General features: G+C 49.4%; 1 protein-coding gene across 1 annotated transcript in view; it reads left to right on the forward strand.

Annotated features, from left to right (window-relative positions):
• Positions 1 to 8,414, forward strand: part of Ano2 (anoctamin 2, calcium activated chloride channel) — a 175,206-nt gene that overhangs the window by 95,962 nt on the left and 70,830 nt on the right. The gene's annotated exons all lie outside the window — the stretch shown is intronic.

Genomic DNA, 8,414 nt, shown 5'->3' on the forward strand with positions numbered 1-8,414 from the left:
TCCTTCCTTCCTTCCTTCTTTTTTGTCAGTCGTGGGACTTGAACTCTGGGCCTGGGCGCTGTCCCTCAGCTCTTCAGCTCAAGGCTGGCGCTCTACCACTTGAGCCACAGCACCACTTCCAGTTTTTGAGTGGTTCACTGGAGATAAGAGTCTCCTGGGGACTTTCCTGCCCGGGCTGGCTTTGAACCTCGATCCTCAGATCTCAGCCTCCTGAGTAGCTAGGATGACAGGCGTGAGCCACCGGTGCGCCCGGCACTGATTGATTGGAGGCATTTCTTCTGAAAGGAGTGATTTACTCCCACGACGACGAAGTATTCTAGAAGAAAATAGACCTTTGGGATTATTGGAATTGAAAACAGAAGAGGGAGATGGTTTACCTTCCCAAGGCAGTGTTTATTTGGTGTGTGTTAATCCCTCATAAAAAGTTTATCCTGCAGGGAGATGCCTGGAAAGAATGCTTAGCGAGTGTCAGGGCCCCGAGGCCAAACTCCAGTGACGTGGAGAGAAGGGAGCAGGCCGTATTCTATAGTGCGAACTCTCGGTTTGATACCTCAAGTTCCCGTGATTGACTGGACGGGCAACCAATCAGGTTTCACCTCCTGGACACCTGCATCCTGGAGTTAGAAGGAATGGCCCCAAGTCAGGTGACTGGGCCCTCTGTCTCTGGGCTTTTCCAGTCAGTGTTTGGGCGGCTTTCCCGCGTCCTCAAGCAATGGGGAAGCAGCCACTGGAGAGCCACAGAGGGAGGAAAAAAAAGTCAGGGGTGTGTCCGCACCTTTGAGACAATTCATGCTCAGACCATCATTCTCCATATCCGTGAGTGTAAATATATATATATATATATATAAAAGTGTGTATATATATGAATATATAAATATTATATATAACATAAAATATATAAAATATAACGATTACACACACTATATATTATATAATATGAACTATATAAATATCCCATACAAATATGACACAGAATTGATTACATATAATCACATATATAATATATAAGTATTACATATAAACCATATGTAACATTTATATTATTGTAATATAATTACGATCTATATAATATGTTATATAGTATATAAATTATATATATATATATATGTGTGTGTGTGTGTGTGTGTGTGTATGGCTATCACTGTTTTTAGATTTCTCCGGGCCCTAAATACCCATCTTCCCACTGGTTCTCCTGTGAACCCAACCCCTTATTTGGCACACTGGGTAAATATTCAAGCAAAAGAGACTACTGCGGGTCCCATGGTCCGGGCCCTCTACCATAATTGCCTTCCGATGTTAAGATGTGGGGGGGGGGGGGGGGGGGCGCGGGGGGGGGGCGTGGCGGATAACGGGTATTTAAATTGATGAAATATGGGGTATGAACCCTCCGGAGGTGGAATCCATCATTTGCTCCTCGTTTATGTGCGCGTTGGTTTATTCCCCCTGGCCGAGAACAGTTAAGTGTAAAATGATGTGCTACTCTGTGTGTGTGTGTATGTGGGGGGCGGGGGGTGAGCGGGGTGTCACCCCTCTAAGCCAGGATTGGGGGGGGGAGAAGGACACAGAAGGGGAGGCGCTTGCGTTTGGGTGCTGTCCTGGCTCTGGACCCTTGCTAGTCCGGCCTCGTCTCCATCTTGTTCGCTGGGCAGATGTTTGGAAACGCCACGCAGGGCTTCGTGAGTTAACCCTTCCAGCCGGGCTGTAAACCGGGACTGGCCGGGCTGGCTGGTAGACGCGCCACCAGGGTGTTCCATTACAGAAGCCGTTGCCACCGGGCCTGGGTTTTGATGTTGGAATGGGGTCTCCTACCCCCGATGGAAACCATTTATTTAGAGATGGAGACCAGCTGGGCGCATCCCTTTGATAAGTGAGTGTGTGTGTGTGGGGGGGGAGTCACCCCAGACTGTGTTGAAATCGTGGGGAAACGATGTGTCATCTGAGCTTGACCTTTGGGGGCTGGGGTGGGGTTGGGGGGGTGTATGGCCTTCCCTGTCCCCCTCCGGCAGCCCCCAAACGCCGGCTCTCGCCTAACTCTTGGTTGGCCATGAACCGGGAATGACAGAGCCGCGGGTGGACTGGCTGAGCGGCTGAAGAGTAATTTTCTAGAACGTTCCCAGTGTGCTCCGACAAAGACAAACCAAACGGCACTACACAACGCAGTTGTCTGGGCATTGTTGCATCTCTCACCCTCCATTGACTGGGGAAACAGCCAAGGGGGCAGTTGATGACAACCCCGGGTAGGGAAATCCCAGTGTCACCCACCCCAACACAATCCCTGCACGGCCCCTCGCACGGCCCTGGCCTCCGTCTCCATTTCCAAAGGGCGGCTGTGAAGGCCAGAGCCAGTGGCTCACGCCCGTCACCCCAGAAACCCGAGGAGGCTGAGAGCCGAGGATCACGGTTGGAGGCCAGCCTGGGCAGCAAAGCCCAGGAGACTCTTCCCTCCAACGAGCCACCAGAAAACCGGAAGTGGAGAGCACCAGCCTCGAGCCCAAGAGCTCGGGGACGGCTCCCAGGCCCTGAGGTCCAGCCCCAGGACCAACCAAAGCGAAAAGGCACGAAGAAAGGATTCATGGCGTTCACCGTGGCGGAGCTTACTGCTCGGAAAAGCAAGTTGGACGCGATTTCCCCCTAATTCTTCCATAATGGGTGGCGTGACTCAGCTGAGCAGATGTGGCCTTTGGGGTGAAGATGAGAAAATGTCTCATAGATTCTCTGTCTCTCTCTCTGTCTCTTTGTCTGTCTCTGTCTCTCTCTGTCTCTCTGTCTGTCTCTCTCTCTGTCTCTCTCTGTCTCTCTCTGTCTCTCTCTCTCTCTCTCTGACTCTTCTCTCTCTGTCTCTCTGTCTCTCTCTGTCTCTCTGTCTGTCTCTGTTCCTCCATCTTTGTCTCTTTTTGTTGTTTCTATCTCTGTCTCCTCTTCTTTTCTGTTTCTGTCTCTCTTTGTCTGTCTCTGTCTCTGTCCTTCTGTCCCGTGTCTATGTATCTGTCTTGTCTTGTTTCTGTTTGCCTCTCTCTCTCTCTGTGTCTCTCTCTATTTCTGTAGATCTTTTTCATTCTCTCTCTTCTCCATTTCTATCTCTTTCTCTGTGTGTCTGTCTTTCTCTTCCCTGTCCTGGTCTGTTCACCTCTGTCTTCCTCTGTGTATGTCTGTCTTTCTCTTCCTTCTTTCTGTCTCTCTCTGTGTCTGTGTCCCTGTCTCTCTTTATTTGTGTCTCTCTTTTACATTCTCTCTCCTCTCCAATTCTTTTTCATTTTCTCCTCCATTTCTGTCTGTCTGTCTCTGTGTCTGTGTCGCTCTTTCTCCTCCCTGTTTCTGTCTGTCTGTCTGTCCCTATCTTCCTCTTCTAAGTTTCTGTCTGTCTGTCTGTCCCTGTCTGTGAATCTCTCTCTTCCCTTTTTCTGTCTGTCTGTGAATCTCTCTCTTCTCTGTTTCTGTCTGTCTGTGAATCTCTCTCTTCTCTGTTTCTGTCTGTCTGTGTATCTCTCTCTTCTCTGTTTCTGTCTGTCCATCTGTCTCTGCCTGTCAAATGATGGCGAGCGGAAGTTTGACGAGGCAGGTAGTGATTTTGTTTGGTTGGGAGCATGGGTGAGCCAGCCGTCCATTCCCATGTCAATATACCTGAGGTTGTGAAGAGACCTGAGACCCAGTGCCCTGTGGTCTCTCCCCTGGCAGGGGTTCGATCCCCCCGGCCCCCCGATCTGTTCTGTGGGTAGAGAGCAGGGGCCCTGGCCCAGGGACTTGGACCTTCACTTCACGGCTGCGTTCTGCGGATCTGTGCGAATCTTTCCCTCCTCTTTTCCTTTCTCTGTCATCCTAGGGCTCGAACTCACGGCCTGGGCGCTGTCCCTGAGCCTTTTTGCTCAAGGCTGGAGCTCTACCACTTGAACCACAGCTCCACTTCCAGCTTTTTGGTGGTTTGTTGGCGATCAGAGTCTCATGGGCTTTCAGGCTGGCTTTGAACCGCGATCCTCAGATCTCAGCCTCCTGAGCAGCTGAGATGACGGGCGGGAGCCATGGGTGCCTGGCTCCTTTCTATTTTTATACCCTGTGTCACCATGTTTGTATCTCATCACAATTGCTCCTTATGCTTTCCTGTTTATTTGAAGATCTGTTGTGGGTACAGAGCGCTCACACACACACACACACACACACACACACACACACACACACACACACACACCGATGTAAAATGGCCCAGAACCACCCAGCGATCTATGGCTGTGGCCAAGATACCCGCATGTGGCTTTAATCACCGCATACCATCAACTTGGACGCCCGTGCTGTTCACTAATAAACAGAACATTTAAACATATTCATTCTACTCATTGATTCTTCTTCTCCTTCTCCTTCTTCTTTTAACAAATTGAATTGGCCACAGATACCACCCTTGCCTTTTTCTGATCTCAATAAATACCCTCTGGAAGTCACAGGCCTTTTTTATTGTATTTTTATTAAAAAAGAATTAAAAAAAAAAAAAACCATTGACTGGAGATGTTTGGCCTAAGGAGAGACCCCTGAGATCCCTTCTAGGGTTTTATTAAAAATCGACAATAGCTGCAGATTTGTTTGAAGCTGGGCAGGCTCGAGTCTAACAGCCTCATGGACCGGAGACCTGAGTGTCTCTCTTGCTCGCTGTGTGGTCTTGTGCAAGTGGCTTGACTTCTCTGAGCTACTCCCTTCGGACACAGAATGGCCTGGAAACCACCTTGGGGGAAGAGCAGGGGGGCGTGGAGGGATTTAGAGGTCTGAGAGAAGAAGTGGAAGAGGATTCTGGAGAGGGAAGGGGGAGTTGTGGTGATGGCGTTCCAAAGGGAGAGATCTTCACTTCCTTCCCGGACGCCATCTTGAAGTGGCGCTCCAGCATTAGATGAGATGCTACTATCCCCCCAGAGTCCTTCACCCGGGAACCTGGGACCAGGGTGGTGGGAACCCGCAGAATGGATGCTCCATCCCCTCCCTCATGAACCAAAGACCTGGGCGGCGTGGAAGGCAAGAACTCCAACGGCTCCAACGGCTCCAATGGATGGGTGTTTCGTTTGGGGGTGGTTTGTTTGTTTGTTTGCCTCGCCTGGGGATTCTGAAGCTGTCTTCCCGAGGACCAGTGAACGGAACTTCATACAGCGAAAGAACCAGAACCTTCCAGAACCTTCTCTCTGACATCCTTGGACCTGCCCACCGCCCAGCTGAAGTCTCCCGCAGAGCCCTTCCGTGGGATTCTCCGAAGGTCCAGGAGAGACTTGACTGTGGTTCTCGGTGTAGGGGAGGCCGGGAAGGCAGCCACAGGACCCTGCCTACCACGTAGGAGTTGGAAGCCCAGGTTGAGCCTATTATCTTTCTATGTTTTCGGTTATTGTTTTTTTAAATTATTATTATTGTTTTTTAATGCCAGCCCTGGGCCTTGAACTCAGGGCCTGGGCACCGTCTTTGAGCTTTTGTGCTCAAGGCTGGTGCTCTGCTACTTGAGCCACAGCTCCACTTCTGGCTTTTTGCTGGTTCATCGGAGACAAGAGTCAAGAAGCACTTTTTTTTCTGCCCGGGTGGGCTTTGAATGATGATCCTCAAGACCTCAGCCTCCTGAGTCGCTGGGATAATGGGTGTGAGCCACCGGCACCCAACTCCTGTCTTAACTTTAACATTTGAAATGGCATAAATGATGGAGAAAGAAGTCTTGAGACTTTTCCAGGCTGGGGAAATGGCAGAGGGAAAACAACCGCCAAATTCTTCCCACCTTTGAGTCTGTGACCAGGGTCTCCTGTCCCATACCCGGTTAGAGCCCCAAGTTACCGGCTTATCCATCTATAAACAGCACCCAGTTTTGCATATCTCCTGTGTGACTTGCGCAAGCTTTGGCCACGGAATTAGTTGCCAGCATTTAAAGAAAGGAAAGTACAGACATGAAAAGGGGGAAAAATGGTATAAACACTTAAAGAAAAAGAAGTAGAGATCCATTGATTTCTCCTGGTAAAAGTTCTTGGTCTGAGACTGGACCTCGAACTCCGTACCCGAGATTCCTGCCAGCTGAGATGACTAATTCAAAATGTTCTTGTGTTTTTTTAAAAAAAACCGTACAAGTATTTAAAAGAAAAGACCAAAGACAACACACAGACGTTTCATGCTATCAATGGCCGTACCAGCATGGCTTCTGTGGTACTCCTCAAGTTTTGATGTGTGGTATTTTCATTTCCACTCAGCCGGAATATTTTCTAATTTCCGTGGTGCGTTTTCTTCTTTGATCCGTGGCGTGTGGAGAAGGCTGATGTTTAATTTCCACATATTTGTGGATTTATTTGTTTTTCCAAATATCGTTCTGCTGTCAATTTTTAGTTTGGTTTAGTTGTGCTCGGGGAACCAAATATTTATTATTTCAACCTTTAAAAAAATTGGTTTATGGATTGGAATACGGCCTGTCTTGTGATGATGTGTATTGAAGAGAGAGAGAAAAAGAGAGAGAGAGAGAGAGAGAGAGAGAGAGAGAGAGAGAGAGAGAGAGAGTTGTGAATGCCTGGGGTTGAATCTAGGGCCTCACGCTCTTGTTTGGCTTTCTTGTCCATCGGGTGCTGTACCACCTCAGCCACGCCTCCAGTCTGGCATTTTGCTGGTTACATCCCTCAGAGCTGGAGTCCCATGGACTTTTCTACCTGAACTGGCGTAGAACCTTGATACCCCAGGTCCTCAGCCTCCTGAGTTAGCTGGGATTATAGGCGTATGCCACGGGCTTCTCTTGTTTGGGTGGAGTAGAACAGAAAAAAATATTCAAAAACTGAGAGCAAGGATAGAAAGATGCTTGGAAGTTCTGGATACATTTAGGGCCATGGTATCATGGCGTCTATTTCCAGATACTTCGAGTTTTGTAGGTTCAGTATGTACAGCGCTCTGTACAGAAACCCGCCTAAATAAAGTAGCTTTAACAATAAGGAAAGAGCTGGGTGCCGGCGGCTCACGCCTGTAATCCCAGCGACTCAGGAGGCTTGAGATCTGAGGATCGAAGTTCAAGGCCAGCTCACACAGAAAAGTCCTTGTGAGACTATCTCCAGTAAACCACTGAAAAACCAGAAGTGGAGCTGTGGCTCCAAAGACTGCTAGACCTGAGCAAAAGAGCTCAGAGATAGCACCCGGGCCCCGAGTTCAAGTCTCGCAACCGCCAAAAAGAAAAGAAAGAAATATCACCCATAATCTCATTGTCCACAGAAGACCATCACCTCTATGTCATTGAGTTTCTTCTAGTCATTTTTCGGGGGGAGCGGGGATCCTGGTCCTGGGACTTGAACTCAGGGCCCCGCCTGAGCTCTTTCTGTTCAAGGCTAGCGCTCTACCACTGAGCTAGAGCACCACTTCCAGCTTTTGAGTGGTTCATTGGTGATAAGAACCGCACGGACTTTTTCCTGCCTGGGCTGGCTTTGAACCGTGATCCTCAGCTCTGGAGTGGCTGGGATGACAGGTGTGAGCCCCGGGCACCCGGCTTCTTCTAGTCATTTTTTTTTTTTTGGTTTGTGAACACAATCACCCAGGCCCATGTAAATGTGGGTGCTTTGTTTAAAAGAGCTGTTTCCAAAAAAGAAGAAAAAAGGTGTTTTGCTTTTTTTTTTTTTTTCTTCCCGTGGAGGCTGGGTGGTCTGGGATGCGTGAAATGATAATGTGTTATTCAGGTTTGGTAATGGTGCCAGCTTCTCAGGGTGTATTTTTAGTGAGCTCTCTGGGCTGGATTCCCTGTATCTGTCTCTGTCATATGAATGCCAAGACAGGTGTACTTTCAACAAGGTGCACTTTAACTCGGAATAAGGCTAGCTACTGATGATGAGGATTGTTGTCGGTCATGTGCCTTGAACTCAGAGCCCGGGCGCTGTCCCTCAGCTCTTCAGCTCCAGGCGGGCGCTCTACCCCTTGAGCCACAGCGCCACATCCGGTGTTCTGGTGGTTCAAGGGAGATCAGAGTCTCATGGACTTTCCTGTCCCAGGCTGGCTTTGAACCGCGATCCTCAGATCTCAGCCTCCTGAGTAGCTGGGATGACAGGCGTGAGCACCGGTGCCTGGCAGCTCTTGAGTCTCTGTGCCCAGGTCCCCCTTTCTCCGGGCAACCTTTACCCCTTGGTGATCAGGTACACAAAAGAATGGATACTTGTGCTGACCTTTTGGTTGCTGTGGAGAGGAAAGGAAGTATTATGTTCTTACTCTGTGTTTTCCTCCTCCTCCTCCTCTTCTCCTCCTTCCTCCCTCCCTTCCTTCTTCCCTCCCTCCCTCCCTTCCTCTTTCCTTCCTTCCTTCCTTCCTTCCTTCCTTCCTTCCTTCCTATTCCTCCTCCTCTTCTCTCCCTCCCTCCTTCCCTCCTTTCCTTCCCCCCTCCCTTCCTCCCTCCCTTCCTTCCTTCCTTCTTCCCTCCCTCCCTCCCTCCCTTCCTCCCTTCCTTCCTTCCT

The sequence above is a fragment of the Dipodomys ordii genome, unplaced genomic scaffold (assembly GCF_000151885.1).
Source record: "Dipodomys ordii isolate 6190 unplaced genomic scaffold, Dord_2.0 Scaffold69, whole genome shotgun sequence".
Lineage (NCBI taxonomy): Eukaryota > Metazoa > Chordata > Mammalia > Rodentia > Heteromyidae > Dipodomys > Dipodomys ordii.